Source organism: Manis javanica, chromosome 8, assembly GCF_040802235.1.
Source record: "Manis javanica isolate MJ-LG chromosome 8, MJ_LKY, whole genome shotgun sequence".
Lineage (NCBI taxonomy): Eukaryota > Metazoa > Chordata > Mammalia > Pholidota > Manidae > Manis > Manis javanica.
The window spans coordinates 4,009,019-4,025,980 of NC_133163.1; the positions used below are offsets into that span (position 1 = coordinate 4,009,019).

Sequence of the window (16,962 nt, forward strand, 5' to 3'; positions counted from 1 at the left end):
CCCGCCTGTCGCCCGCGCACCCCGGGCTCGCCCCTTTATGGGCCCCGCCCCACCGCCTCTGTCGCCTCGCCATTGGCCGAGACGCCCTCAAGTGCCCTAACGCTCCCTTACCCCCCACGCATCCCCGCCCTCTGGGCAAGGCCGCGCTCACACCGCGGGTGCCCTGCAGCGTCCCGACTCTCAGAACCCTTCGGCCTGGCGGCGGGGAGCGGCCGGAAGAGCCGAGCCGAGTTTAGGCATGAACTGCACTTGCGGCGACAAGGCCGGCGTCCGCAGTGGAGTGCGGGACGCAGAGAGCAGGGGGCAGCCGAAACGTGCAAAGGTGCGTTTGAAACGGATGGCAGCAACTTCTGCAGGCGGCCCGGCGCGGAAGGAGGTCTCCAGGCCTCGGCCCCTTGCCGCCTCGGCTCTCGCGGAGTTCGAAGACGCCGGCGCACGGGAACGGCTGAGGAGGCCTGGGAGCTAGGCGAGCAGCGGTTTCGCTGGGTCCTCCAGGCTCCGCCTACCAGGGGGGGGTGTCCCCCTCGTTAGGCTCCGCCCACCTCCCGGACCGCCTCCTCGTGTTAGGCTCCGCCCACCGAGGTCGCCCCAGACCAGGCTCCAGCTGCACCAATGGCATTTTATTTTATTCTTTAATTTGTCTTGATCATAAACCTCTGCAAGCTGATCGGGAGTCACGTGATTTCAGCCTGACTAGTTCTGGGAGAGGCGTTCTCCAAGGGAAGGTGGTTAACTTTGATACAGTAACTCCGCAGTCCGTGCAGTGGCAAGAACAATTGGAGACCCTAATGACAGGCATTGAGACTGCAGAAGCGCTTTGGGTAGTAAAACTCTAGGGGTGAAGGGATTTCACTTGTGAGAAGCACTGGTGTCTCACCGCGGTTATTAAGGAGCTGGATCATAACTGGGTACTTAGAAATCGTGGTGTTCTCTTAGGCCCCAGCTTTCGCTCTTGAAAATTGCCAGGCAAAGCATTTTCAGTTATATGCTGCATCTGCAAAGGGAAAACTAAAAGGTAGAAGATAAAAAAGACCTAAAGTGAGTGTCGTGGGAGGTCCTGAAAGTTAAGTTCTACCCGCAGGTGTCTCAGTGCCTTTAGACGAGTATCTTTAGGTAAACCATACAGCTTCAAACAGCTATTTGTGCAGAAGAAATGACTTTTGATTGGTCTGTTAACTGGGTTAATAGTTTCTCCAGAACATAGTTAAAAAGCATGAGGAGTAGACCAATGCCCCTATTTAATTTAATAACATTTAAAAGTTAAGATTATTCTATCAATAAACCCAGTATAAAGCCTTATCAAAGAAGAGTAATTCTGAAACTCTGCGTTTGTGACCATGGACCATGAAGAGGGCTGAGGGGCTTCACCAAGACAAGTCTACGCTGCCGGTAGCCCTGTGTTATAGCCCCCGATGCAGTGTTGCATATCATTTATTCATTCAACAGACATTTGTTGGATACCTGCTATGTGTAAAGTATGGTGCAAGGGATTCCGTGGTGAACAAGTCACTGCCTTTGTCCTCAAGCACTCCATGTTCTCTGGGTGGAAATAGAAGGAAACCAGTCAGGACACTACATGTGACACATCTGCAAGGACTGGGGTGAGAGTGGTCTGGCTTGGAAGCGTGAGAGAGAATGCACCGCACAGGAGCATTTTGTCATGGCCAGATTGAAGAGTGCAGGAGCATCCTTACCACTTGCTCCTCTTACTCGGGGGGAGGCCCGTAGGCAGCAGCCATGGCCCCCAGTGGAATGGCATGATCCTGAAGTTGCACTTCCACAGGACATGGTTTGTCCAGCCTGTGCTGAAGATACTCAAACACAAGGCCTGGCAAGCCAAGGCACACGCAGGGCCTCGTGCCCTATGTTGGACCATCTGGGCCATCGTGAGGGGCCCTATGGTGCAGTACCACACCACAGTGCAAGCGGGCAGGCGCTTCAGCTTGGAGGAGCACCCACAAGAAGGTGGCATGGACCACTGGGATCTCAGTGGATTTCAGGAGTCGGAACAAGTCCGCTGAGTTCCTGCAGGCTGACATGCAGTGGCTGAAGGATTACTGCTTCAAGCTCATCTTCTTTCTCAGGAAGCCCTCAGTCCCCAAGAAGGGAGACGGCTCTACTGAAGAACTCAAGTTGGCCACCCAGCTGACAGGATCAGGCATGCCTATAGGGAACATGTGCAAGAAGGTGAAGGCAGAGTCATCACAGAGGAGGAGAGGACCTTCAAGGCCTTCAGCAGCCTTCATACGGCCCGTGCCAAACCTCTGGGCAAAAAGGGCCAAGGAAAAACTAGACGGCCACTGGCAACTTGTGATTAAAAAAAAAAAGTGCAAGAGCAAAGTCTTGCTAAGATGCCAGCAGGCCTTGCCAAGAAATGGGACTTCTTTTTGAATGCAATTCAGGCTCACGGAAGGATATGAAGCTGGAGAGTGACGTGCTCACATTTGCACTTTAGAAGATATTCGTGACAGGAACACTGGGATGGGGGTCAAAGTAGGAGGCCAGAAGAGCAACCAGGATCTAGTTATGGTCCAGGTGCATGCCAATGAGGCATCTTTCTGGCTGACAGGAGAAAGGATCACACACACCCAGGAGGTAGAGTTGCTCAGGCAGGAGAGAGCCAGAACCGAGGGTAAAAGGCTGATGCCTTTATGTAGTTTGGGCAGCACAGTAATGAGGAGGGGATGCAAGTGGACAGCAAGTTCTTGAGGGAACATGATTTCAGTTTTGAGACATGCTGAGTTTTAGCTGCATATGCAGCATGCTGGGAGAGCTGTCTTAGTTGGCAAGTGGAAATACAGATCTGCCACTCAGGATAGTGTCACGTCAGGTATATATCAAGTCAATTTCAGTTTAAGGGAATGTATAGAGGCATGACACCAGAAAAGCTGGCTAGTTACTGTCCATTGACCTTGAAACCATAGTGGCTAGAGAACTGGGCATCACCACCATCCCCAGGCACATGTGTTCCTCACTGGCAATTGAACTAATGTTCATTTGCCTGCATTAGAGAGGGCCATCCCATAGTGCACAGTCTCAGTGTCCACAGAGGACGCTGGGTATAGTGCAGTGTCCTGTCTGCTGTGGCATTTATGGGAACACTAAAGACACATGTAGCTTCTGCTCTCAAAAGAAGGGATTCAAAATAGGCCATCAGTGGGATATGGAGAGTGCGTGTCTGTGTTCATACCCGTGTGTGTGTGAGCATGTGTCCATTGCCTGAGAGTTACCTCTTCTGAGATGCCCCATCGTCCAGATTCATAAAGGCACTGCCCCTATCACGCCAAACCCCTTTTCTTCAGACCCTCACCCTTCGGAGACACTCTTCTGAGATGGCCCTCAGTAACTAGAAATGCTCTTTCCATGTCTCCCTCCGCTCTGTGCAGTAGACTGCTTCATTTATGCCCCTGAGGCCTCTCTGGAGGATCAGAGAGGACCTGGGTCTTTGGTCGCACTGCAGCCACAGACCCGCGGAGTCCTGCAGCCTCACTCTGGGGAGCAGAAGTGGTGCTTAAAGCAGGGCAGAGAGAAGATGGCCCTTGATCCAGAGTTAGCTGTGGCTCCCCTTCCTGCATCTGCTCTCAGGAGCTCTTCCCCTGGCCTGTCTCTAAAGATGCCTAGGATACAGCAGCCCTGCCCTCCCAGTCTCCTCTGAGGTTAGTCCCAGCCCAGCCTGACGTGCTGCCACTTTGGTCACCATGAGCCAGAACGCTCCTCCCTTGGCCCTCTGGACTCCAGCCTGTGGGCTTGGGCTTCTTCATGTCCTTCTGCCCAGCTGGGCTCTCTGGGCACCGAGGCAATCCTGCATACTCGGACTTTTGGCTCAGCTTTCTGGGGTAGTTATCATGTCTTAGGCGTTCTGTGTTTCCCAGTGCCTAGCGTTTGTTGAAGAGACTGATTCCATTGCGTCTGTGGTTTGGCCAGACATCTCAGACTGTTCTCTGACCTTCTGCTGCCTTTCTTTGGCTGTTGTCTCCCTCTCAGCCTGGGGTGTGCTTACAAGTCCCACGTTGCCCCAGCTCTGTCCACGTCGCTAGCCCCACCAGGTGCCAGCCCCTACACCTCACCTCTCCTGGCGAGTGGCTGTTCATGGGCTGGACTGTTCGGTAACTTTTTCAGGGGTGCACCTGAGGCCTTCTCCACCCTAGAAATTAACTCCTTTATTCCCCCCTTTCCTCACTTCATTTCCACTGAAATGTCATTAAACACTTGTTGAATTCAGATTTGTTTATTCACACACTGCAAATTTGCCTGCAGATTTGGGGTGGAGGAGTGGGGAATAAGTTCACATAAGATTACATCAAAATGAAATATCCGTGTAAAACGTGCTGAGCCCAGTGTCTAGCATGTAACAAGCACTCAGTAAGGTTAATTGTCACCAAGTGGACAATGATTTGATGTGAGCTGCTCTTCAGTTCTGAGCCTCCGAGGAAACAACCAAAGACACCGCCTCAAGGAAGGGCACCTGGAAAGCTCTGAGTGACTGAGAAAAGGCTCTTCCTTGGACCCTGAAGAGCTTTGGTAAATGCCATGAGCCAGTCAGCCCCACCAACTGGGAAAACACACTCCTCAATCATGCAGAACATGCCTGGAGTAATTTCCCTGTAAAACCCAGGAGGTGAGAAATCTATGAAGGGTCTCAAACTTGAAGTTTCATAGATGGTTCTAAAACAATCTATGAAAGTTCTAAAAAATATTTTAATAAATTATGTATCTTAGTATTGATAAAAATGGGAGACTATACAAAATATAGTTAGGGTGAAATACAATCCCCCTTTATTCCTTCCCAAATGCCTAAGTCCAGCGGAGGAGATCAGACAGGATAGAAATAATGCGAGGTGGAGAAAGCAGATGACCCTAAGAGCATTAGACCCCCAGGATCCAAGGTGTCCAAGAGAGGGGGGCACGTTCAAAGGGAGGGGGCAGCAGAATGCCTGCTGGAAGGCAAGGCGTTGGTAAGTAATTGCAGCATGCTCATGGGTTCAATTTGAGTTCTTGTCCTAAGTTTGGGGTTATTGGTTTTAACAGGCAGGAAATGACGGCTCAGTCAAGAAGTTCTAACTGGAAATAAATGAATTTTCCATTCCTATGCCAACTGGGTGGAGGAAGGCAGCGCTGCTCCCAGAGGCTGGCAGAGTCGCCGTCAGAGCATGGTAGGGAGGGAGGTGGGGGAGGGGAGTAAACACTCCAGCCACCCGCTTCCCCCAGTGCCTCCCAGAGGGTGAGGGAGCCAGTGAGGTGCTCCCTGGACGTCCTGCTCCAGGGCACGGAGGGCGGCAGAGAAGGCGGGGGTTGGGGGGTGGGGGTGGCTCTCCAGGGGCCTTCTGTGGAGAATCACTGGTATTGTGGAGGAATTGAAGGTTCGGAATTAGAGGACTCAGATTTATGTGCAGACTCACTGTGACCTTGGCTCATACCCTCCAAACCAATGGTTCTCAAACTAGGGCGATTTTGCTCCCCAGGAGGCATCTGGTAATGTCTGCAGGTATTCTTGGTTGTCACAGCTGGGTGGGAGGGTGCTACTGGCATCTCGTGGTAGAAGCCAAGGATGCTGCTAAATGTCCTACAGTGTACAAGGCAGCCCCCACAGCACGGGATCCTCCCACCCAAATGTCATCAGTGCCGAGGTGGGGAAATCCTGGCCAAAACCCACGTAAAACTGATTTGATTCAACTTCTCCTGCCCTCCATGGTTACTGTGGGTGCCACAGAAGACAATGGGCATGAAAGCCAGACTTTCATTTCAGAGGAAATGTGTCTACAGACTTCATTTTAGAAGAAAATTCTCCATCCAGACAGAACTCTACATTTGCTGAATGTACCACACACACACACACACACACACACACACACACACACACACACACACACACACACACACACACACACACACACACACACACACACGTTGTCTTTGTCTTTCTGCCCTGCATGTGGAGAAAGTGAAAACCTCAACTGCAGCCTAGGAAGATGAGAGCAACACCTGCCCTAGTGAGAGAATTCCCTTCAAGGTAACTCCATCCTAGGAGACCCGAGAAGACTGCCTTTCTGCTTGAGCCGCCATCCCAGTTACATCTGAGAGGTAATGAGACTGCCTTTCCAAAAAATTTTTTTACTTGTGGTAAAATATGCATAATATAAAGCAGCATGTTAGCCATCTTTAAATGTATAGTTCAGTACTGTTAAGTATATTCACACATTCACATCCAGAATTTTGCATTTCACAAAACTGAAACAACTTCCCATTATCCCTCCCCCAGGGCCTGGGAAGCACCATTCTACTTTCTGTCTCTGAATTTGACTACTATGGGTACTCATACAAGTGGGATCATATTGCATGTGATTAGTGACCAGCTTATCTCACTTAGCATAATGTGTTCAAGGTTCCATCCCTATCGTAACATGTGTCAGAATTTCCTTCCCTTTTAAAGCTGAATAATAGCCCATCATATGGATATATCACATTTTGTTTATTCATTCATTGCTTGATGGACACTTGAGTTGCTTCCACCTCTGGCTTACTGTGAATAAAGCTGTGATGAACGTGGGTGTATAAATATTTCTTTGAGACCCTGCTTTCAGTTCTTTTTGGGTGCATACCCAGAAGCGGAATTGCTGGATCATACGGTAACTTTATTTTTAATTTTTTGAGGAACCACCATACTGTTCACTGTAGAGGCTACACCATTTTATGTTTCCCAGCAGTGCACAAGGGCTCCAATTTCTTCACATCCTTACCAACACTTATTTTTTTCTCTTTTGGTAGTAGCCAACCTATCTGGTATAAGGTGATATCTCATTGTGGTTCTGATTTGCATTTCCCTAATTATTGGTGATGTTGAGCTTCTTTTCATACACTTGTTCACTCTTTGTATATCCTCTTTGGAAAAGTATCTAGTCAAGTCCTTTGCCTATGTTTTAATTGGGATGTTTGTTCTTTTGTTGTTCTTAAGTTGTAGGAGTTCCTTATATACTCTGGTTATCAGATAGGTGATTTGAAAATATTTTCTATCATTCTGAAGATTGCCTTTTCATTCTGTTTATTGCGTCCCTTGATGCACAGAAGTTTAAAATTTTGATGTCCAATTTATCCATTTTTTTGTTCTCTGTGCTTTTGTCTCATATCTAAGAAATCATTGACAATGTCATGAGGCATTTCCTCTGTTTTCTTCTAAGAGTTTTATAGTTTTAGCTCTTATGTTTAGATCTTTCATCCATTTTGAGTTAACTTTGTATATAATGTAAAGATAAGGGTCATTCATTCTTTTGCACATGGATCCAGCTTTCCCAAAACCATTTATTAAAAAGACTGTCCTTTCCCCATTGAGTGGGTGGCACCCTGGTTGCAAATCATTTGACCATATACATGAGGGTTTATTTCTGGGCTCTGTCCAATCCCATTTTCTATATGTTTGTCTTTATGCCAGTATCATGCTGTTCTGTTTACTATAGCTTTGTATGATGTTTTGAAATAAGGTGATACGAGGTCTACAACTTTGTTCTTTGCAAGATTGCTTTGGCTGTTCAGGATCCCTTGAGATTCCATATGAATTTTAAGATGAATTTTCCTGTTTCTTCAAAAAATTCTATTGGGATTTTGATAGGGATTGCATTAAATCTGTAATTTGCTCTGGGTAGTTTTAACATAATTAACAATGCTAAGCCTTTCAATCCACAAACACAGGGTGTCTGTAATTTTTTTCAGCAATGTTTTGTGGCTTCTAGTGTACAAGTCTTTTACCTCCTTGGTTAAATTTATTCTTAAGTATTTTATTCTTTTGATGTTATTCTGAATGGAATTGTTTTCTTCATTCCTTTTTGGATTGTTCGTTGTTAGTCTTTAGAAACACAACTGAGTTTTGTATGTTGGTTTTTGTATCCTGCAACTTTGCTGATAAATTGGTTAGTTCAAACAGTTTTGGGGTTTACATGGGATTGTTAGGCTTTTCTATATATAAGATCATGTTGTCTGCAAACAGATAATTTTACTTCTTTCCAATTTGGATGTTCTTTCTCCCCTAATTACTCTGGTTCGATCTTCAAGTATTATGTTGACTAGAAGTGGTGAAAGCAGTTATCCATGTCTTGTTCCTGATGTCGGAGGAAACATTTTGTCTTTCACCATTAAGTATAATTTTAGCTGTTGCCTTTATGTATATATATATAGTCATTATCATCGCGAAGTAGTTTATGCTACGTAAGAGTTATTCTACTCTTCAGTTTGTTGAGTGTTTTCACCATGAAGAGGTGTTAAATTTTGTCAAATGCCTTTTCTGTATCAATTGATCTATCATGTGTTCTTTTCCCCTATATTCTGTTAAGTGGTTTATTATGTCGACTTATTTTCATATGTTGAACCATCTTTGCATTCCAGGAAGAAATCCCAATTGGTCATGGCATGAACTCTTTGAAAGGTGCTGTTGAGTTCTTTTTGCTACTATTTTGGTGAGGACTGTTGCACTAGTATTCATCAGGGATTTTGGTCTAAGTTTTCTTTTGTTACACTGTATTTGTCTGGCTTTGGTGTCATGCTAGTTCCATAGAGTGAATTTTGAAATGTTCTTTCCTCTTCAATTTTTTGGAAGTGTTTGAGCAAGACTGGTGTTCTTCTTTAAATGTTTGGTAGAATTCCCCAGGGAAGCCATCCAACTTGTTGAGAGGTTCTGACTACCGATTCAAGGAGACTGTCTTTTTAGAAAGAATGCCATGTTATAACTATTATATCCAAACAAATTTTCCCTTCAGAGGAATAATTCTTCACTTTGGAAGAGTATGTGCCTTTTATAACCATGGGCTTTTCTCAGAAGAGTTTTAGAGCAACTTTTTTGGAATAGTAAGTTCTAAAGTCATTTATTACCATAGTTTGTTTTCTTCTTATACAGGAAAAAACAAACTCAGACATTAGTCTCGCCTTTACCCCACTTGGCACACAGTGACTCTTGGCTTTTCCGTATATGAAATTCACACTCAAAAATACATTTCAGGGATTTATAGAATGTGACGCAGGCTTATAAAACCGTGAGGTCTAACTCACAGTAATGGATTTAGGGCTAATGACAAAAGGGTCTCTCATATGGTAAGCTCTTTGGTAAGGGTGTCCACAGGCCCTGGCAGCTTGAATCCGTGGGAAGGATTGAGGATTGGTACAGGAGGTCCTGCTTGAGTCCAAGTTCTGCCATTTGCTGTTGATGTATCTTGAGCAAGTTTTCAGGGTTGAGTTTCTGTGGTTTCTCAGGGGGTAATAACCTGTGTATAAAGCAAGGTGAGAAGAAGGAGTCAGACCCAGGATTCCACTAGCTCTGGCCCCACCAGCTTGTAAAGCCCTCAGGGGTGTCCCTCACATGAACTTGTGGTGTAGTGAGACAATGCTGGCTTTGAAGTCAGAGCCATCTGCCACTTTCATCCATTTATCAATTCATTCATTCACCCATTCATTTTTTTATGGAGCTCCCACTAGCTAGGCCTTGTTCACTTAAGTATCTTGGGGCTCAACTTCCTCATCAGCTCAGTGGATATAAAAACAGCCCCCCTCGAAGACTTTTGTAAAATGAGAAATAGTTTATACACAGTTGGCAGCCCAGGGGCTGGTTAGGGCTGGCTTCATGGGTTTGTGTCCTGGGATTATACCAGGCCCATATATTGACAAATGGCCCCACATTTTGATAAATGCTCAGACATTATCACCTTGAAGTTATTAATATTTTTGAACAAGGGGTCCCACATGTTCATTTTTCACCAGGCTCCCCAAGTCATGTCTGGGATCCAGTAAAAGCTGCAGTGGTGGTGGGGAAGTCTTTGTTCCTGCCCTCTCTGCACCCTCTGGCACCTGCCCATTCTTTCCTTGCCTTCCCCACCAGGCCCTCTGAGTCCTGAGAGGCTTCCTGGGAGGCGCAGAGGGGAGGGCGTCGCCAGGCTGCCGCTGCCAGCAGCTGGGCTGTGAGCCACAGTGTGTGCACACCCAGGGGTGATGTGAGTGGGGTGCTGGAGCCTCTGCACCCTCCCTGGAGGGGTGAGGACCCTGGCCCCCTCCTTGCATTGTTCTGCTTCCCGTTCCTGAGCAAGGCTGCCTCCTGCCTGGGGTTCCTGGGGCTCACAGAGATTTTAGTGGCGAAGTGTTTCTATTGCTGCTTTCCTCAGGCCATGGGCGTGGGTCTGCGGGAGCACACCGACCCGTGGGTGACTGCAGAGGGTGCCGAGGCTGGGCCTCCTGCTCACGTGCAGACAGGAAAAGATCATAGCCCCCCATCCAGACTGTTGTAAGGCTTAAGTGAGATATGAACACGCTGGGCATGCGGTCAGTAGATACTTAAAGATCACTGTCACCAATACCCGTAAAATCAGCTGCCATTGATTGAATCAATAGTTTGTGTGTATAAGTGACTTACACTGAAAACAAGATAGAAATATTAAAAGCTAGTTACAGTCTGATCCATCAAAGCCATTCTGTAACATCTCATCAACTTTTTACCTTTAAATACCTATTGGGAAATATTTTCCAAATTATAGAAATTTGCAAAAATAAAATAAGGAACACCCTCTACCCTTTGCTCAGATTTGCCTGTTAACATTTTACCCCATTTACATTCTCTCTCTCTCTTTCTCCATCTATCCATCCATCCATCCATCCATCCACACATAATTCTTTGAGCCACTTGAGAGTAAGTCACTTATATTACGGTCCTTTCTCCCTAAATACTTGAGTTTGTCCTAAGAATAGGAATCCTCTCTTATATAAGCACAGTGCATAAATTTACATTGATCCAGTCCTTGAAACTGCTTCCCATATTCCCATCTTGCCAGCTGACCTGATCAGACCTTCTAGAGCTCTGTCCCCTCCCGTCGGGTCCAGCCTGAGGCCTCGTATGGGCTGAGCTTGGCGTATCTCTTCAGTCTCCTTCAAGCTGGAAAATTTTACCGCCTTTGTCTTTTTTTGAGATTGACATTTTTAAAGAATACAGCTCCCCATCCCTTTTTAAAAATAGAACCTCCCTCATTTTTGTTGTCTGATGTTTGATTTGCTTGAGGTTATGCATTCCCGTGTCTTTTTTGGGGCAACACATCTGGAGCCAGCAATGCCCTCTGCTTTTCCAAGATGACTCCATATGCTGGCTTGAGTCAAAATTCTGAAGCAAGAGAAAGTTTTCTTTAGTTCTCCCAATTTCCCTTTGCATCTTTTTTTCCTACCTAGGTAGCGCTGATTGATGCACAGCTGATGTAGGAGGAGACCGTGTGACCCATTCCCACTGAGACAGAAGCGGGACGGTCTGAACTGGGTCTCCGCACTCTACCAGTTTGTTGTAAAGGAGCGCTGCCCCAAGCGTGCACCCAGTGTTGCTTCAGGTTCTCTGGTTCCGGCATCAGGAGCCCCTCCAAGCTGACTGACGTGGAAAGTGGAGGTGTGCTGGCAGGGTCCTGAGGTTGAAGGAAGGTGCCGAGGCTAAAGGGCCAAGGGGCTGGAAAGGGCAGACATGCTGGGACAGTCACAGCTGCTGAGGCCCCAGCGCTGGCTGAGCTACATGTGTGCCTGCTCCCCAGATGCCAGGGGCCAGGCTTCCGTCCTTGGCTTCCCCTGCAAACCCATCCTCTGTGTGTCCATACTGTGGACCCTCCACTGGGCTAGGCTGTGGATCAAAGGTATGTATCCCCCCAAGCTCCTAAGCTGAAACTCTGATCCCTAACATAATGGTATCTGGAGGTGGGGCCTTGGAGAGGGAAATAGGTCATCAGGGTGACAACCTCACGATGGGATCAGTGCCTTAGAGAGACAAGAGCTTGCTTCCTTTCTCTCTCTCTTCCTTTCTCTGCCATGTGAGGACACAACAGACCAGGAAGTGGGTTCTCATCAGCTGGTACCTTGATCTTGGACTTAGCGGTTTCCAGAACTGTGAGAAATAAGAGTCTGTTGATTAAGCCTCCCCAGCCAAAGGTATTCTGCCACAGCAGACCACATTGCTGCAGCACGTGCACAGGTGGATTGCATTCATGGCCCCAGCCTTCCCTCCGCCCTGTATCCCCAGCCTTTGCCATGTGATTTTGCAGGCGCTTCACTGCAGGCGGAGTGTGTGTCCCTGCCTTGTGACTCTGGGGTCAGCCATGGATTTGTGTTGGCCAGTAGGATGAGGCAGAAATGAAGGTGTTTCAGTCCTAAGCCTAAATTTCGAAGACCTTGAGTGCTTCCCTTTGTCCCTTGTGCTTCTGCCATTGTCTTGGCAAGAATGTGCCTAAGCCAGGCGCTGGTGTCAGAGGAGGATGGTCCTTGGTGCATAGACACTCCCAACAGCTCTGTGTGGTCAGCACCCCCAGGTGGCCACACCTGTGGGCGTGATCTGCACCAAGTGCAGCCTGGGTCAGGTGATGGTCCTGTGACCCTCAGGGAACCTGCAAAGCTATGAGATGAAAAGATGTTTAAGTCACTGAGTTGTGGGGTATTTTTTGTTACACAGCACATTTGGCAATAGCTATATGATACAGGATCTAACCAAACATCAGAGTAAAGGTGATAACCTAAGAAGTCTGCCTTTTTTCCTGTTACTTGTTCATCATTTATTGTACTACTGTGCGTGACTGGAGCTGGGATTGTAGCAGTGAAGAAAACAGACAGACCCCTCCCCTATGGAACCTACATTGTAATGGGGAAAGACTGACAATGAATTTGCAAGCAAACAGGTGAGTGAAATCCTTTGAGATACTGAAGTGTTATAAACAAAAACAAAACAAAGTGGATCATGGTTTAGCCTATGCTGCCCATTATAGTAGCCACTTGCTGCATGGACATTTCAATTTAAATTAATTAAAATGAAATGAAACTTAAAAGTCAGTTATTCAGTCACACCAGTCACATTTCAAGGGCTCAGCAGCCAGTTTCTAGTGGCTTCCTCAATGGGCCGTATCCATAGAGAACATTCCCATCAACACAGGAAGTTCTGTGGGCAGTGCTGGCTTGTACTACAGAGTGCCTGTGGGGACATGGTGGCTACTTTACCATCAGTGGTCAGGGAAGGCTTTTCTGAGAAGGTAGAATTGGAACTGAAACCTGAAGAGGGAGTCAGCCGTGTAAGTCATCAGGAAAGAGTTTTGCAGTCTACGACCAGCCAGTGCAAAGGCCCAGAGGCATAAATTGATAGGGGCCATTCAGTCTGACTTAGCCCATGAAAGGCTCACTGGCTGGTGGATGAGGGAAGTGTGCAAAGATGGGGAAGCCAGAATGCTAGTTGGCAGCTTTCACAGTAGCTCTGGCCAGTGGGATGCAAAGTTGACTTGGGCTATTTTTTCCATCATAAATTGCCTCTGATATTGAGCTGGATAATTTCATATTCTCATTACTTTTGGGCTGATTCTGTTACTGAGATGATGCTAAACAGCATGAAGCTACTCTAAGTGTTTCACAGACCACTGCTGGAATTAGCTTTGGCGTGGTGGGGAGCCTGCTTAGAGCATGTACCTTTTCTCCTTTAACCAAAATTTAACTCACTCCAACAGTAATTTTCATTGCACAGACTGTGGCAAGCTAGGTTAAACAAGAGAAAGAAAAGTTCACAAACTTCATAATCCCACCTTTAAAGATGATCGTTGTCCATGTTTTGTGTATATAGTCCCTGTTTTTTTCTATGCATATATATTTTTTTCATTGACACAAATGTGATCAACCCAAACCTGCAGTTTCATAGCTGAATTTCATTTGATGTTATACTGTAACATGAATGTGTATAACATGTATTTATATATATTCATGTAAAGTTGTGCTACATGTGAACATATGATCTGGGTTTGTATGTACTTGCTTAGCGTTATACTGCGAGCAGCTCGTGGCTCCCTCAACCTGCTCCCGTGGGTTCTCCGTGCACGCTCCCACCCAGGAAACTGGTTCTCCTGTTTGATCTTGCGGCCTGCGTCACAGTCACCAGCACCCCCGTCACTCCCCTCACTGAGACTGAGGCGCCTCTCACACCACCCCAGGCTGCTGCTCAGGACCTGTAGCCCAGGGCAGGACCGTCCAGGGCCGTGTGGGCTCTTGTCCAAGGTCATGTTCCAGCTCTGCCGTCCCCTGCCTCTGCCATCGTCTCCCCTTTCCATCTTTGGACTGGTGGATGTGGGTTCCCTAACTCCTCGTGGCCACTGAGATCCTGGCCGCATACTCCGCCTCGGGATCTTCCCACCCTGGCTGCTTTGGGTGGGACATCTGCCCTTGCTCTGCTCCAGGGGCCCCTGCAGTCTCCTGGGTCAGTGTTCCGGTTCGGCCGTCTGCTCCCCAGAGGAAGGGGCTGGACATCAGTAGCCTTTTAAACGGCCCCTGGATCTCTAACGGTTTCTAACCTGATCAATTCTGCCCACCGTTGTCAGCGACTTCCTCAGACAGGCTGGGTCACGTCAAACCCTGCCTCCAAGAACTTCTGCAGCACCAGTAGGACAAGCCTGCCTCCCCACCGTGCGTGCGGCAGAGCCCTCTGCGTTCCGTGGGCTGCGCTCCGCTGGCACACCTCTCCTTGTCCTCGCAGCCCTGCCCCTGGGCCCGCCTCTGCTCCTGCCTCCACCGGCCTGTGCTCCCCCTCCCTCACAGACTGAATGGCTGCTCCAGAGTGGCCACATCTGTAAAATGGGCCAGTAATGGCGCCTTCTTTGTAGATTGCTACGAAGATGAAAAAGAAAATACGTGATGATGACTGTCTCCCCCGCATGCACCTAGAATCCCCTCGGGCAGGAACCACGGTGCCCTCCTTCTGGCGTCCCCCCCATCCCACTGAGCACAGCGCCTGGCGCACAGTGGTCACTCAGTCAGTGATCGTGGAAATGGGCTGTTAGGCAAGGCTGTACACTCCTTGTGTGAAGGACCCTGATTTCTGCGGGTCCTTTGGCCCCTCAGTAAGTGTGCTTTGGATTGAACATGGGGGAGACAATTCCCCTGGAACCTGGGGCCGTGTCTTCATTCATTGCTCCTGGGTCAGCTGCTCATTCATGCTGGTTTCTTCGGACCCTGAAGGAGCCAGAAAAAGCGGCATGAAGGCAGAAAAGGGCCATATGCCCGGCACATTTCCCGAGACACTTGCTGTCTATGATCATTCATTGTTGCAGGGAATAGACGGCCTTGTAATGGGTGCGCCTGGCGCGCTGGTTCGTGCCGTGCCCCAACCCTCCCGCCTGGGGTCACCCAGTGTCCGTCTGCTGCAGGGACTGCTTTTGCCCCAAATACATTGCTCTTTCCCTCCCTCCCTCCCTCCTTCCTTCCTCTCTTATTAAAGAATAAAGCAGAGCTTTTGAAAGGCTAGCTTAAAATGTCTTCCATTATTAAGAGTCGCCGTGGGTCGTAGTATGAACTGCCTTTTATCCGTAGCTGGCTACACCTCCAGCACGTAACCTCTCCTCCGAACAGCCTCCAGAGCCCCAATCTGCACCCGTGCCCAGTGGGATGAGGCCGTGAGAGCAAACGAGATGCCGTCACTCCAGTGCCAGTACCCTACACCCCACAGAACAAGGCAGGCCCATTGTGGTGCAAAGTAAACGAGGCTATTTTGGACCTTAACTATGATTAGTTTTTCTGGATGTTGCTGGAGACTATAAAATATTCATTCACGCCCACATATAGACTTGTACACTGAATAATTTGTAGCTATTACAAATCCATGTTAGATCAATTCTATAGGCATTTACTAAGTACCCACTATGTGCTTAATGATTAACTAGGAGTTGAGGACTGTAAGTCTGAGCTGGATTCCACTTGCAAGGTGGCTGAAAGAATAAGACACACGTAAAAGAAGCAAATAAAAGGCTTTGTGAAGTTGGTCGCACAGACGCCAGCCCTTGGGCATGGCCCCTGGCACACCGGAGGGGCTCAGTGATGGATCATGGCACTTGCTCTGTACACAGCACGTATATGTGGTTCTCTTTTTGGGAAGTCAGCAGGGTAGGTGCACCATTGTCCCAGGGCTGCAGTAACAGAGCACCAGACCGTGTGCCCTGAATGACACGAAGTTACTGCCTCACGGTTCTGGAGCCCAGACGCTGAGGTCAGGGTGTGGGGTGTGGGGTGGGGGCTGTTCCTTCTGAGGCAGGTGAGGGAAGAGTCTGCTCTTGTCAGCTCCTCTCCCTCTGTCTGCACGTGGTCTGCCCTCTGTGTGTGTCTGTGGCCCAGTATCTCTTTCTACAAGGACATTAATCAGATTGGACCACGACCCACTCTCATAACCTCACTTTAACTCCATCACCTCTGCAGAGACTCCATCTCCAAATAAGCACTTTCTGAGGCACGGGGGATTAGGACTCCGTGATATCTTTTCTGGGGGGACACAACTCAATACGTGATGACAGGATTGGCACCCTTGTAGGGCTGTTCTAGCGAATAACCAGACTGTCAGAGAGGTGACAACTTGTCTCGGCCCCACGAGTAGGATGCGTCTACATCAGTCTTTGACTTCAGGACCCTGGGCCTCACTGTCCCACGAGGCCCTTTGGCACCAACTGGGCAGCAGGGCAGAAAGTGTTGTGGAAATGCAGGGCAGAGAGAGGGCTGGCCTGGAGGGGGTGCAAAATTCCACATGGGGTCTACACGACATTCCCAGTGGCTTTGAGGCAACTGAGACTGTTGGAGTGGTTTCTTTCAGGTATGAAAGCCTCTGCAATCAGGCTCTAAAATGTGCCATGTAGGGATTGGAGGAGAAGAGCCACGCAGTCAAAATAAGGGGAGACAAGGTGGGGAGGGGTTGACTGGGAGTCCAAAGGTAGAGAGGGATGATAGTTCATGAAAAAGTAGGTCACTCCCTGAATCTTAAGAGCTGCAAGTCTTGGAAAAGTTCAAAGGCACGAATCTGGGATGCTGAGTGGCTCTGGAGGCAATGAACAGGAGGCAGAAATGATGCCTGCATGACGGGAGTGCCAGAGAGGAAGGGACTGTGGGCATCCTCTAGAAGGGCAGTCTGCGCTAGGAGGGCCAGGTGTGCCCAGGCCCAGGAGCACCCTGGCCTCTTAGGGG

At 48.2% G+C, this 16,962-nt stretch overlaps 1 pseudogene; it reads left to right on the plus strand.

Annotated features, from left to right (window-relative positions):
• Window positions 1–151: 151 nt before the first annotated feature.
• Window positions 152–4,699, plus strand: LOC108391762 (large ribosomal subunit protein eL13 pseudogene; annotated as a pseudogene).
• The last annotated feature ends 12,263 nt before the right edge of the window (window positions 4,700–16,962 follow it).